General features: G+C 43.8%; 1 protein-coding gene across 11 annotated transcripts in view; it reads right to left on the bottom strand.

Annotated features, from left to right (window-relative positions):
- The window catches only part of MAST4 (microtubule associated serine/threonine kinase family member 4), a 524,826-nt gene that overhangs the window by 133,753 nt on the left and 375,276 nt on the right, over positions 1–15,797 (bottom strand). The gene's annotated exons all lie outside the window — the stretch shown is intronic.

The raw sequence follows: 15,797 nt of genomic DNA, 5'->3' as shown, positions 1-15,797 counted from the left end.
GAAGGACAAGAAGAAAGAGTCAAGAAGGGCTTTCCAAAATTTTAGGTAATGCTTTTATAATTTCTTCATGGTATTCCTTTTAAAGTCACAAGGTAATGTTAAAATATATTTTTAATCTCTTTAGTATTCGGAAATAAATTCCTCAATACCACTTGAAAAGTGAAAAAGTAACCAGCAAGCATGATTGTCTTTCCCGGCTCTCAGGAGCCCCCAAAGTCCTCACTGGGCTCATCCCACCAGTCTCTTCCAGTCTCAGTTTTCCACTAGATACCGGGCTGTACTTAAATCAAAACTGCTGAGGACATTATGCTTAAAACGCAAAGAAAAACTGTACCCCTCCTTTGAGAACTTTCTCTTTCCAAAGACCCACAGTCGCTTCAGAAAACTCCCACTCTAAGATTTCAGAAAGTCTTTTGCTACAGATGGTATGGAAAGTGTAATGATAGTTTTTAGTGTATTTAGACATGAAAAAAATTCCAAGTTTACGGTCTGTGTTGGGAAGCTTTTGAAGTATAGATTAGATACACCTAGTACTATTCGGTGAGATACAATCTACACTAAACTGAGTCATGTTGCAAACAGAACCGCATGCCTGTGCTGACTTGCGGATTAGAGAAAATACTATTCCTGCAGCACCCACAGCACTCGATTCAAGTCAGGACTCGCTGCATGTCAGGCTGCTGGTGTCACGGAAAGGCCTCTCTCAGTGTGTTCGGTCTTGTGTCATGGCTCGCGGCTTTGGCCACACTCCAGCAGTGGCCAGGGGCTTTAGAAGGATTATGAGAGAAGGCCACACCTGAACTACTTTTCTTTAAAGAGTGCCTAAAAAGTATGATTAAGCCTGAAATAATCAAAGAGAAGAGGTACAATGAACAACTATTAAGTGCCTGTATTCACTAGGCATTGCCCTAAGTCCTGGGTTGGCAAAGTCTTTTTGTGCAGGGCCCTCTGGCATTTGTTCTAGGCTGGCAGGCCCAGGGCTCACATGACGACTACTGGATCCTGCTACTGCAGCACAAGCAGCCACAGATGATTCCTAGAGGAACTGGTGTGGCTGTGTTCTAATAAAGCTTTATGGACACAAACAGGTGGCAGGCCAGATCTGGCCTATTGGCTATAGTATGCCTACCCTTGACCCAAATGCTTCACAGTGTATCTTCCTTAAGGCACAGAAAAAGGTATGCTGGTTGTTTTCCCTACTTAAATGTGGGAAAACCAAGTGTCAGCAGTAACGTGACCTGCCAAGGCCACGTGTCTAGTGTGTTCCAGAGTCAGGATTCCAACCGAGGTGTGCCTGAATCCAAAGTCTGAACTCTTCGTACTAAGTGAACCGACTAGATGGTTGACTACAGATGGAGAGAAGTCACCTTGAATAAAAAAAAAAAAAAAGAGACAAGTCTAAGTCCTTCCTCTTAGTTAATATCAACAAATCTATGCCCACCTATGACAAAAATATGGGAGGCATAAAAAATGCTGGTAAACAGGGTTACAGGAGAAACGCCACTCCCGAGAGAAGTTTACGGAATATTCAGTACAGGCAAAGCCATCACATGATCACTCTCCTTGAATTCTGTCACTTCCTCAGACGACTTGGTAAATCGGCCCTACTGACATTCGTATATTTAGTAATCCACTCCTCCCGTGTCAGGGAGCACACTGTATCAGTGCTTAACTAAGGATGTGGCCCATGTCCTTCAGGAACTTTAAGAGCATTGGAGTTCACTTATAGACAAGTAATTACCCTCTGATCTGAACTGCCACTCAAGTGTGTTTCAGAAACTACAGGGGTGATGTGTACAGTTCAGTGCCTGAAACTACCGGGAGAGCAGGCAATGTGTGTGCTGCTTCTCCTGGTTGAACCTTATTCAAGATTCTCGTTCCTTTTATTCCCCTTGAGAGATCAAAGGTTCTATTTTTACCAAGGCTGTCCTAATTTGGAACCTGAAAACCAGGTTCCAAGTCCACCCAGGTTCCAAGTTGTTTACCAGCTTGAAACTTTGTCACCTAAACATTAATTTCCTCATCTTACAATAAGGGGGTTCAACGGGATGTTCCTGAAAGCCTCTTCCAAGTGAAGCCTTCTATGAATCAGTTTTTAATCTACAATTCTGTCTGACCAACATTCAAAAAAATATTACTGCTCTGGACGAAACTTAGATGTCCACAGATTTTAACACATGGCATAAGGTTGTTTAAATCTTTACAGTAAGAAAAAGTTTCAATTGTTGCACGATTATTTCTGAAAATTAAATGACGATCACCCCCAAAGGGCCCAGGGGAGAGGAAGATGTGGGGAGATGCGATCACTGTTCCCCACGGAGAAGAAAACAGGTCGACCACTTACAGAAACACATGCGGTGGCCTGCCAGCGGGTAAACCTGCACACATACATAAGGGGCAAAGTTTACCTCTTGAGGTTCAACGTTTAAGCCCATGGGGAGATGGGCATTGGAATCTTTCTAAGTTAGTATTTTTAAAGGGCACATTTCAAGAGAAACCTGAATACAGGTGGAGAAGAGCAGCACCTAAAGTGTGAGGCCACCCGGGTGACACCACCGGTGCCAGCGGCCTCGCCCTCGGTGCTAAGGCGAGGGCCGGCCGTGGGCACTGACAGCTACACTGGTGAGGAGCTCCGGGGGCCCGGGTTCAGGTGCTCCCCCCCACCACCCTACGGGGGCCTCCCCCCACCTCCTCCTGCATCGCAGGCATTTTTCAAAATTCCTGGAAATCGTGCCATTGTGAAGCTGGGTATCTAAAGAATCCCTTTAAGGGAAAAAAGCTGCTCATAAAACAGGAAGTACAATAAAATGTGAGTTTTGTAGTAGGTATGCACATGTGTGTGAATACACGTGCCCAGGAGAAAAAAAAACCTTGGAAGGGTAACTCCATTTTTTAAATAGTGGTTATGTTTCAGTACTAGAATCTGGGGTGATTTTTTTCTTTATGGTTTATATTTTCTTCATTCTTGATCATGTGTTAGGTTTAAATTTTATTTTAAAAGCTACCCACATTCCACTGAAATTATAATAAAAAGTGGAAAATCATGAAAAATTATCCTATAAAGCAAATAAGGTACCTTCAATTTATCTTTTATAAAATATATGTTTTGTTCTGTCTTTATTTGCATTTAAAAACTCCAAGATCCCTTTCGGATCTCTACATTTATCTGCCAGTATCTGTAATCTATGTTTTCCACTATATGCCTTCCAAATCTCCCAATTCATGGCACTGATTCCTTCACCAATAAACAACAACCCCAAATTATTTTTACCGATTTTCTACTTGTCATATTTGTTTCCTGGGTTTCATATGATAACTTCTTCACCTAGGCCACACAGGGGGGCTCTGATACGGTAGGGATGGGATCACACGATGTAGGTGGTTTCTGCTTTTCTTTGAACTATCTCATTCCGATGCATTCCTCTGCTTGACCCTACCAACTATGTAAACAAACTGCATGTTAAACATCTTCCTCATCAAATGAGTTTTTAAAAGATGATACCATGTAACATGGTGGCCTAGCTGGGATCCTGGAACAGAAAAAAGACGAGAGAAAAACTAATCAAATCTTAATAAAATAGGGAGCTAATTATTTTTTAAAAGGATTGGGGAGCGCAAAAGAAAACTTTTTATTCTAATCCTATGTCAGCATTATCAAGCAATTAAAAACTTCTTGTGATGGTGGAAATGGTCTGTATCTTAATTGTGGTAGTAGTTATTTAGCTGTATTTGCGAAAATTCATAAAACTGCACACCAAGAAAGGATATTTAACTGTATGGAAACTGTATCTCAATCAAGTATGTTCAGAAAACAAGACAAAACAGACCGGACTTCCTGGACCTCCACTTTGAAAAGTGAGCAAACAGAAGCAGTCGACCAGGTCAGGAGGAATGCGCAGCAGTCCTGGGCCTGGAGCCAAGTCTGTAACAAAGCGCCTGACCAGAGGGGCTCTTTCACTCCTTCCACTTCAGAAAAGGGCAGCCCTTCCTCCACAGAGGCTCACGTACTGCACCGCTAAGAGCTAAGAGGTGGCCGGAGAAGGGTTTCTGTGATGTAGACAGTGCGAGACACAATATCTGTGCCTTTGCGTATTGTATCTTACATACACCTTCTTCTCACACAGCCGTTTAGTGTGCGACAAAGCATTACTTCTTAGTTTTCCACAATGACTTGCCCAGAGGAAAGATGTGCCACCTCAGTGGCACCAGCGCACCTCCTCAAAAACTCGGTTAACATCCACATAACTCAAGAGGAATTATTGTATTTTTAAAAGGTAAAGAAAAGCTTGTAACTAATTCATCCCTACAATCCCCCCAGCAGATCTTCTGTGGCTATCACACTGTACTGCCATAGAAGATGCAAGAACTTTTGGCCTTTCTATGACATGACCTACATGCCCTAGTAACAAGATTATGAAGGATTTTTCAAGATGTGTACAGAATATATGCACTTGTGTGACTGCACAGGATTTTATCGTACGGGGAAATCTCAGAAAAATAACCATGGGTGCCGTGGTGTTCATTCAAACAGCCTGTGAGGTAAGTAGCTGGTAAGAGCGTCCCCGTAAGTAAAACCTCAATTTTAAAAGCACAAGCCCACTTGAATACCATTATAAAGTGTGATACTTTAAGATGAGAAAATTATAGAATACATATGAAATTTCCATTGATGGGAGAGAGAATCAACAGGTGGCAATTTTAAAACAAAGTAAATCCACTTCTATTTTTTACTCTCTTCCCTCAGACACAGGGGGCATTTCTGTAGCAAAGACCAAAATGATCAGGACTCTGGACTCAACAAATATCTTTGAACTGCTAGAAGGCTTCTGTACTATAAAAATTAAGATGGTAAAATCTTACTTTACAAATATTATTGTCGGTAATTAGAATATTGTTGGAGCTATATTTTCTTTGGAGACAGGACACTAAAGTTTTGTCCGGATCCACCACTTACTACTGATGAGATCTGGGGACAGTTAACTTAATTTCTTTGTTCCTCACTTTGTTCCATGTGTATAACACATATTAGGCCTAAATGAGACACCACACACCAGACTGACTGCCCCAACAGATACTCTCCCTCCACCTTTTCCTAAGCTGATGTTGGTAGAACTACTGGTTATCACATTACTGTAAGTCTATCTACACTGCTTTCTAACATGATTAGACTGAGCTACTTAAAGAAAAGGATCATGCCACACACAGCTTTCTTTCCCAGGTGATAATCATAGCTCTGGTCACAAAAAGGTACATGATAAATATTTGATACATACATGAATAAATGAGGTGATTCAATAAATCCCCGGGCCTTATCCACACCAGTCAAACACAGTCAAACTAAGTTATTAGGCTATTGGATTGCAGAGGGTGATTCAGGCTCATCCACAAGCCACAAAGCAGGAAAAGGGTCACACAGAGATGCATGACTCGTAAATAACCCCTGTAGATATTTTTAAATGTAATCAACTTCCCATGTTTCTGAGGTGAGTCCCCCCAGATGGTGACTCTTGGTTTTTCTATGTTTAGACCAGTTTGCAATCATCTGACTCCTCTTCAGTGCATTTAGGCAGCGAGAAGGAACTGGAAGAGGAGCTACATGGCCTTTAGGATGGAGGCTCCCCCCTCCCAATCCAATCCCCGAGGTGTCTTAAGAAATGCTATGATGAGAAGGCAAAACAAGACCAACACAAAACAAAGCCAAAATCACTGTGCTCCAATAGGCCTTAACAGAGAATTTAAGATATATACACACCTGGAACTTCCCAACAAAATCCATAAATGTTGGGCCATGAATCCCCTCCAAACATGTTAGATTCTATGAAATAGATTTGAAATCAAACCTGTTACGTGGCTGAAGAATCGGCTACAAGCCACTGCCTGCAGGACACACCTAAAAGAACGGAAGATTGGAAAGACGAAGGCTCTTTCTTCTGCTCCAGGCTGGGCATGGCTTACATGGGAACTAGAAAACTGGCTGCAAATGAGAACTATAATCTTTTTGGAACAATAGGTCATGACGAGCTTCCTTAATGCCAAAATAAGTGCTTAAAAGTGACTTCTGCTGACTGAAAGAAAGAGTAAAGGGCATATATATTTACTCTGGCTTGAATACAACATTTCTGAATACATCTAGCAGTGCCAAAAGTCAGAACCCTTTACTTCATGGATTTTAAACCTGGGACCCATTCCACAGAATGTTTGTATTTCCTAGGAATGACATCTAGAATCTGCTCATATTAATATCTAACCAGCTCAATTATCTGTACCTTTTGACCTCCAAAAGGCTGCTGTGAGATGGCAGACTGTTTTTAAGCTTAAATCTCAAAAGGTAAGACCAACCACAATTTCTCTTGTTTCCTTTAAGAAGCCATCAAATGATAAGTAATCAATCACAATTTCAAAGAAAACTGAAGTCTATCTATCATGAACGCATCTTGGCACTGGCTGTGCCGGTAAAAAGACGTCAAAACCACTAAGATCCAAGAACTGGACTAAAGAAAACAGACCTCTGACCTTGCGTCTGGATTTCTATGTTAAGAAGGCTTTTACAATCCACTACTGTCTCTTCATCTTAAAAATCCTAGATTTCTTTCCAAGACTAACTTATCAGAAATTGACAGGAGAGAAGATATCTAGGGAGAAGGAACAGCACATACAAACTTTACAGTTCACATGGTCGAAATATGGCAACTGTTATTCCTTACTAACTCTGTGGTATAAACACCTAACCCCAGACATCAAAACCTAAAACATACAGGGGCTTATAATTTATAAGCATAAAGCTCATTTTGTGGAACACATAACAAGAACTATGACCTAAAGCACACTGAACTATCCTAATACTCTACCTGTCCCTACCAGCAGTCACCATGGCCATTTGAAATCAAAGATAAAAAAAATTCCCTTGCTTAAGGATAGATCATTTATGGAAAATGCAAATTCATAATCATCCATTCAACCTGCTGAGTCTGGTGATTGCCAGTCGGCTGTCTTGCCACCTGCTTGCCCTTCGGAGTGCTTGAGCAAGCACAGGTTCATTTTACAATGAACCATTTTTGGATTAGCAAATAATTTGTGTTAATCCAGATGGGTACTAGAATGGAGAATAGCAAATGGATAAAACTAATCCTCACACGAAAAAAAAATCTATCTTTTAGTATCTCCAATGCTCAATGCCTGAACCAGGTTATTTACTTGGAAAAGGCTTTGATTTTGTATCAAAAATCTTGCGATAAGCCAAGTGAAAGTAGTATTTTTACAGGAATTATACATCAAGTCCAAGATCAACAAGCCATTCCAAATCAGACTTAAGAAATAACATTACATAATAGTCACTTAAGAGCTATTGTTTTACAGTAACAAAGGTTTCATTTACCTATTTCCTAGAGTGCTCTATTCAGCTAGCAGTTTTTCCCATGACAAACATACTTTTTTCCCTTAACCCCTCCATACATCTATAAAAGGAAAACATTTAATAATTATAAATCCTAATTTAAAGATACCCATCTTTAACATTTAAAAAGATATGAATGTTAAAGGGACATAGGTGATTTTTATGCAAGTTACAAGTTCAGTGATTTTCTTTAGGTTTAGCAGCTAAGGAATCTGACAGTGGCTAGGTGATATTCCAATAGACTCCAAGAGAAAAATGCAGCAAGGTCAAAGATAGGGTCCTGAGACATCTCCATGCACTGTAAATGTTTAGAACTTGAAGGGAGGAGTGAGGGGCTGGGGCCAGGTGGGGCCAGGATGGGGGTAAAGGGCAGAAAACTGTACTTGAACAATTAAAATTAAAAAAAATAATAATAAAATAAATATTTCCTGAGCGGGGGACAGGGAACTTGAAAAAAGCACCGCAAAGACAGCTTCAGCAAACACTCATTCTGCAAAATGAGGCTGCTGACTCCCATCAGTTTTTTTTCCCTCTGTGATCCCGTGACCCCAGGAAACCCCAGCAAATTTCATTAGTTCTTCATTCTCTCCACCCAGGTGACTCACTCAGAACCTAATACACTACCCTTCAGAAGATATCTGTAACTTGAACTTCCTGCCAGGTGAGAGAGTTTCCAGAGACATGGAGGTGGTTCTTACCTGTGAAGAACTAAAAGCTTACTGGAGAATTTCAGAATGCACATGGTCGTTGGCCTACCACACGACACGGCAAGGTCTGGACTTTGCCCTTGGCTTTTGCCTACAGTTACAGTCTCCTAAGAGACCCCAACTCTAATGAAACCGAAGTCACTGATAAATGTCAAACCACAAAATCAGCAGAAGTAGAAAGTCCCAGGGTTCTATAATAGAGTGAGCAATGGGGGAACTTAAGATAACTGATAAACGTTAATGACAGCCTATTCTTTTTACCTGTCTATTTTACCTTCAAAAGCAGATCAAAGTCTAAATTCCCTCGTTGGGCCGTTTTTCTTTAAAACAAAACAATGTGATGATGGTTCAGTTTGATATCAGAATAATTACCTTCTCTAATAAGCATGTCCAGCAGCTATTAGTGTAACTAAAACTCCCACAGGTCCTCTCATTCTGTTAATCAGGTTTAAGGTCAACATTTTTAGAATTTACAGCCAAGTTCACAAGGGAACTTTCCTAATTACCAAGATAGAGAAAAAGAAAATAAAGTACCAGAACTACAAGTATTAGCAACAATGTGAACTCTTAGCGATCGCTCTGGTTATGTAATGTGCCCCTTATCACAAAAACCAAATTTGCTACGTACAGCCAAGACTTCTGCTGATGGAGACTGACTTTGCTTTTAATAAATGGCTTTAACTCACACCCTGGGCCTACTTTCATCCAGGTAGCCCCAGGACCATTTTAATATCTTGTCTCTACTACTTAACTTTCAAAAGGATTATTACTCAGTTACCATGATGTCACTCCCAAATGACTAGGTTATATGGAGTAAAGACAGCTCAGATTAATAGAGCCTGGTGGGTGCTCACCCACACTGGAGATGGGTGTGTATGGGGGGAGGTGGCGGAATAGGGTCACCAGTCTTAATCTCCCTAAGAAACAGGCCTATTTCTACTTCGACCAACACAAGAAGGTGACCTCCCAAATTATTCAGAATGAGTCCGTGTCAAGTTTCTGCTCTACGGGCCGTTTTCCTTTCCACAAAGGGATTCATGATTTCTCAACACTGACATCTGTCAGTTTCAGTCCAGAAGGCAGACAGTCTCTGTCTTGAGGCCACCAATCCCTCTGTTTCAAATACATTCCTTAGGGTTCTGATAACAGGGTAGATGTGTCCGGGAAGCAAACAAAGCCGTAAAGGCACAGAATGTTCTACCCCCTCACAGTGAACTCACTGAGGCACACCACTGTTCCCAGCGCTGGCCAGTTAGAGCCCTGGGTAGCTCCTGCCTGCCATGGAGCAGAGGCGCCCTGTTTAACAAACTTCTTTCAAAATCTCCTTTTTGCACTCTCACCTCTCTTTCTTCTCTATCTGTATCTCTCATTAATTTCCTCCTCCCTCCTTTTCTGCCTCCCCCCCCACCCACAGAAGACCTACAGTCAAGGGGCAAAACAAACTATCTGTAATCTCTTGCAAACTACACACTACAGGCTAAAAGCAACATGTTTGAAGTGTGCATTAGCCTGCTCACGTCCTTTGCACGTGGTAAGCTTTAATGGTGCGTGGAGCACACAGCCTGAGGACACGCGGCTCTGCGATGGGCCAAGGCCAGGCTCCCCACGAAAATCACGCAGTGATTGCTGCAGCGGCTCTTCCAGAGCAGTTTCCCCGACTAAGTTCAGGAGAGAGGATTCACGAGTGACCCTTCATGGAATATTACGAATGCTACAGCCAACTATGACAGAAGGAGCTGATGGGCGAGCCCGGCAGTGACAGACAGCCTGCCCTGCCTGTGGAAAGTACAGTCTAGGGCATGAAAAAAGGAAAAGGATGAAAGAAAGCAGTTATGAAACAGGCCTGGGCAAAGCAGGCTCAGAAAATGGGCAGAGAAGCTCAGGGAGGGGCAGAGCCTGCAGGTCAGGCCTGGAGGGAATAAGAGGAGCAACAGCAGGGGCCGCAGGGTTCCAGCCGCCTGGGGAAGAGGCGAGGAGGACAGGCAGGGCACACTTCCCAGGCTCAGGAGACACTTCCCAGGCTCTGGAGGAGACAGAGTGGCGGTGGGTGGAGGCTAGAGCCGCTCAGGGACAGGCCTTTAAAGAAAGAGAAACTTCAATTGTAAACACGTTGGAAAGCAGATCCTCATAAGGCTGTGGAAACAATTTAAGCTCCCAGAGAGGAGGTGAAAAGGAAACTGTCATAGCCCATTTGGGCCAGGAGGCAAAGTGAGCAACAATGAGTAAGGGGATATGATTCAGAGAGGAGGGCTGCCGGGCCAGCTGTGAGTACGCAGAGGCTGAGGGACACAGCCGTGTGTCAGCGCTGTATTGGGCTGCCCATGGAGAGTGGGTACCACCCACGGTCTCCGATTTCTCACTTCGCTACTGTTTTCTGGCTGGTCACCTCCCTACGCCCACCCCACCCCACCCCACCCCACTGCTGCTGGTGTTCATGCTGAAGTCATCATGCCGTCCCCGCTGTTGTCAGATACAACGCCCAGGCTCCTTCCAGCTCTCTGTGGAGTGACAGTGTTGACCATCCTCTCGGAATCCCCGTGGGAACACGCCGCTGGCTTCCTTTCTTCTCCCAGTCACCTGTTCTGTACTTGTCTGCCTCTCTGCCCAACTCCTTAAATGCAGTGGCAGCTCTAGTTCTCCCGCAGACTCATCTGAGGTGTGTTTCAGACAGTCCCAGGGACGACGCCCAAGACTATTATTTCTGGCCCAACCTCCCTAAGTCCCCTGGACCTACACATCCAACTGCCTGCCTGGGGCTCGCTCTTTCCTGCCTCAGAGCCCTTACCATTCTCAGATGTCTGTGCCCCAAACCCTTCCTTCAGATGGCTCTTTCTTGTCCTTTTGGTCTCCCCTTAAGTATTACCTCCTCAAAGACCTTCCCTGACCACATTATCTAAAGCAGCCCCCCACACCATCAGTCCTCAGCTCACCTTCGGAACAGTGACCACCATTTGACAATGGACCGACTTGAATGCTTGTCCCTTGGTGTGGCCCAAGCACACTCTGTCCTGTCCACCACTATATCCCTTACCCAGCACTGGACATGGGTGCTGCAGATACTGGCTGAATGAAGGAATCACCGCACCACAGTAATCAGCTCATGACAGATGCTCAGTAAATGTGGACTAACTGAGCTTCTCAGGGTGCAGGGGGTGAGAACACGTGCCCGTGTCTTCCTCCCCCCCCACCTTGTACATGGACAGGTGGCTCCTCCATCTCCCAGGCTCCTCGAGCCAACAACCCCAGGGCCACTGTGAAATCTTTCCCTTTTCCTTAAAGCCAATGGCTTACCAGCTTCTATCAATTTCATGTCCTCAGTATGTCTCGGAGGCATAATCTCACCACATTTTTGCTCAGGCCTGCTGGACCCTTTGGACAGCTACTGCAGTAACTCGTTAACTGGTGTCTAGGTCTCACCTTCCACTCCCAGACCTAAGCTCCCACAGATGCCACCGTCTCTCTCCCACTGGAGACACACTGCCAAAGCGAGCTCACTCTCCCACTGGATGAAGGCCAAGCTCCCACAAATACCAGGTGCCTCGACGCTCTTCCTCAGCCTCATCATCCACTGCTCATCTCCTTGTTGTGATGAGAGTAAAAATATTAATAACTGGAGTTTATCGAGAGCTTTTATGTGTCAGTCATTGAATTAGGCAGTGATAGCTATAGACACATTTGAATCTTCACAATGATCTTATAAGTAACTGACTTGTCCGTGTGTTACAGATAGAGCAACTTAAGTCCAAAGACATTAACTTACCGAGTATCACTCAAACCCAGGTGAATTGGCTTCAGATCAAACCTCTTAACCACTGTGCTATATTAGATCACCTCTTCAAAACATCTTGCTTCAGCAAGATTGAGTTACGCTTCTGGTTCTTTATGCTCAGCAACACTGTTATATAGAGTCCCTTGAACTCTGTGATGTCAAGGCCACTGTGCCTTTGTACACACCACTTCTTTTGCTCTTTGGGAAGACCCTTTCTTTTGTCTGATGAAGGCCAACCTATCCTCCCAAATCTCCCTGAGGTGTTTGTTACATTTTCTATGTGGTGTGTCTCCTGGCTCCTTGAGACCAAAGCCACTTTTACCTACTGAACACTCCTATGGCTTATGTGTGCCTTGTAAATACTTCTCTGCACCCTAGTTTGCAGTGATTCATGGGCATATCTTCACTGAAGGCAAGCCTAGGGCTTTCAGCTTTGGGTCACAGAACCCAGGCACACAAGAGACGCTCAGTAAACAAGGACTTAACTGGGCTTCCCATCAAAGGGGTGAGTACAAGTTCACTAATATTTGACATGTCAGGTCAGGAGAGAAGTATATTCTTCATACTTTAAAAAATATACATGTATGAGCAAAACAAAAAGAAAAACTCACCAAACTCACCAGTTGTTTCTGAAGGGAAAATGCAGTATATGTAAAATTTCAACACATTCTGACAACTACAGCAGTTACTTGAAGATCCCTGAATGTACCTTCTGTTCACAGCAACTGCTGAGTCATGTGAATTCAGGGGTGGGAAAAAGGGAGGGGAGACATTTTCCCCAAGGGTTCTCAGAAAAATATAAAAATATTTTTGAAGACACACTCAAAGTTATTTTACTGAGTCACACGTTGCCCACAGGTGTTGGTTTAGATCACTGAGGTTTGGAGATTATCACTTAAACCCAACGAACACGCGACAGATTTCTGACCATTAAAATAAAAAATCAAGCATCTTCTAGATCCACTAGCATGTACTTTAGCAAAACTACAGGTGAACCTCGAAACTAAGTAGCAACGTCCAGAAAGCAATGGGAGCCCTTCTTGCCCCTGTGACACGGAGCTGTAGGTAAGTAAACTTGACTGCTTCCCCACCATGTCTCTAATCTGACAAGTAAAGAAAAGATGTGGTCGATGTAAGTGCTAACACAAAGCAGGCAAACTCATTTCTATTCTAAGATGGGACAGGTTCCTCAAGTGAATGGAATATCCACAGACTGATGAAGTTGGCAGTCTCTGAAGCATGCGATTATTACTTCAGTTTAAACCAACAAATATTGGTTGACGTAATCTGTCCACTCAGCCTAGATTTCTGTCCCTCAAAGCAGCAGGTCTTCACTAGTTGTATGGAGACTGCCTTGATGAAACATGAGAGAGGGAGAGAATTGCAAAGCCCGTCATAAAAAAGAAACTGTTTCCAACAGAACACAGAAGCTTTACACCGAGACAGCAGACAAAGTTGATGTCCATCTGGACCACCCAATGTCTGCCAAGGTCAAGGTCAAGAAAATGATGGTGGAAACAATACACCATTTTGGGAACACAGCACAAGGGGCCCAGGCTTTGACTTCATTGGTACTGTGTAAGAGTCTGGGCCCGGGAATAATTCTCTAGGCATCTTTTCTCAAGAATCCAGGGAGTTACAGGCCTAGGTAGGGCTCTGAGTTGGAAGGGAAACCTTTGAAGTTTTCCTGTGAGAGGAGAAGCCCACACACCATTGTCACACTGGCAAGGCCAATGCGATGTGGCAAAGCGACATCGCATCGTCCTCTGCCATGAGGACGGTTCCTCCCGTAACACAGATTTAAGGACAGAGTCTGTCCTCTGCCATGAGGACGGTTCCTCCCGTAACACAGATTTAAGGACAGAGTCTGGAACCATTCACCTCTCTTTCATCTCACTGGTACACACATCCTATCGCTGAGAGCCCGAAGGTGCTCATTCACAGGCTCAAAGCCAGATTTTACTCCTTGATAGACATAAGAAGCTGGTATTAAAGGTTAAAATGAAGTTTTCTGAATTACAATGTTAGTAAGAACAAGTCACTGGGCTAAAATATGCAAAATGAGTAAAAGTCACTGACTGTGCAGAAAAGAAGGTAGGCTTGGGAAGGAGAGATGTTCCGAGGATTAAAGCAATTCCAGCTGAGGGCAAGGCATGTTCACCCGGATGCTGGGCACGCCCTCAGTGAGGGACATCGTGGGATCGGAGAGGTCTTTCTGAAAGGACAGCATCGGGGAGTCTGACCAGCCACATAAGGATCAGGGTTAATGTGGGCCTTGGAGGAGGAGGCAGGATCTAGAGCAGTTATGGGAGGTCACAGAAGGGGAAGAATCACGCTGTACGCATATGCTCCATGTCCTCAGGGAAGGTCACTGGCCAGAACTGATCACTGTACAATGAGAGAACAAGACAGCTACACACACTGCCCTGGGCACAAGGATGGCTGCCCTTCACCTGCCTGAATCGACATAACAAATCCAAAGTGATGCTGGCCTTTTGAGACCCACAATAAGCAGAGGTGTGTACAGATGATCTTCAGGACACATACTTTCAACTCTGTGAATCCTGAAGTCTCCGGTAACAAACAGGCTGTGACAAGCACTACCGTCAGAAGGAAGAAAAGAAAACCCTCCTTCCTCGGTTTCACTCAACTGAAGATACGGGGCCAGGACTCGGGGAGTGGAGTCAACCGCCTGCCCCTTACTCTCCAGTTTTGCTGGGAAGAACCCAGGTTGCTTTAGCACCTAGGCCCTCTGCCTGTGTGGGCTTCTGAACTGGAGTGTTCTGGGCTGGAGAGATACTGCCCCATGGCTGAGGTCAGGCCAGCCTGAGAATTGGTCATGCATTTGACTCTCTCTCAGTAATACTATCAACAGGTAGGTAAGGGAAAGAAAGGCGCCAACTGCCTTTCGGGTTTAGACACACAGGTGCAATGCCAGTGCAGACTTATCTCTGCAACAACTGGCTCCAAGTAGGAGGAGAGGCTGCAGGGCAGCCAGGAATACACACTCACACATATTCAAGGCCTCCTGACCAACCGGGGAGGGAAGTTACAAGATTTACTGCCTGGAGGAGCAGTGGCCTCATTCATGTACAGCATGCATCTCTTCGATTGATGTGTTCGCATGGATGACACAGCTTGAACAAAAACGACCGATACCAGAAGAGTGTCTCTGAAGATATACAGAAGGAAAAAACATAGCCGCCTATTTAAAAGGCACAACTTTAGAACGTAGCTTGGTTTGATGGTACCAACACTGTTCAAGTTGCATTAAAAGGTAATTATGACCTAAATCTCTCTCACACACACCAAAATACACACACTTGTGTTTGCTTGATCTATGTGTGTGTGTGTGTGTGTGTGTGTGTGTATATATATATATATATATATATATATGAATGTATAAATAGGGTATATGTGAGTATTCCAGAATGCTTCTGAAATGTAAGAAATACCAGGGGAAAATTTAAAAAAAAAAACACTACTAAGTTCTCCCAAGTATTATGTGACAAAAAGTTACAGGTGTAACCAGAAAGAATGGGCCATTTTTTTCTGTGTTCTTTAAACACTGCAGTACACAGATTATGAAGCTCCAAATCTGATAGCCTGCATCCTGTTTATTTGACTGCACGGTTGCTCTCATGCATGCTCACGTGTATGTGCAAGGCAAGTTTTGAAGAAAAACAAAGAGTCTGTACTTCCACAATTCAGAGGGTGTGCGTCTCAAAACCCACAATGCCCCTTTCTGTGCTGGACACGAACTTGGAGAGAGGAGAAGTGACTCCTTTAAAATCCTGTTCTCTCAGCCCACTGTCAGCAACTCACTCTAAACTGCCTTTCACGTGTGGCGTGAGCTTCGCCTTGATTTTAAGTCTTTTTTCTTCCCACCTATTCTGTCAACTGTATGTTACCAAATGAAAAGGCCAGC

The sequence above is a fragment of the Artibeus jamaicensis genome, unplaced genomic scaffold (assembly GCF_021234435.1).
Source record: "Artibeus jamaicensis isolate MK-2021 breed Jamaican fruit bat unplaced genomic scaffold, CSHL_Jam_final scaffold_369, whole genome shotgun sequence".
NCBI classification, from domain to species: domain Eukaryota; kingdom Metazoa; phylum Chordata; class Mammalia; order Chiroptera; family Phyllostomidae; genus Artibeus; species Artibeus jamaicensis.
This window is presented reverse-complemented; position numbering and strand designations above follow the sequence as displayed.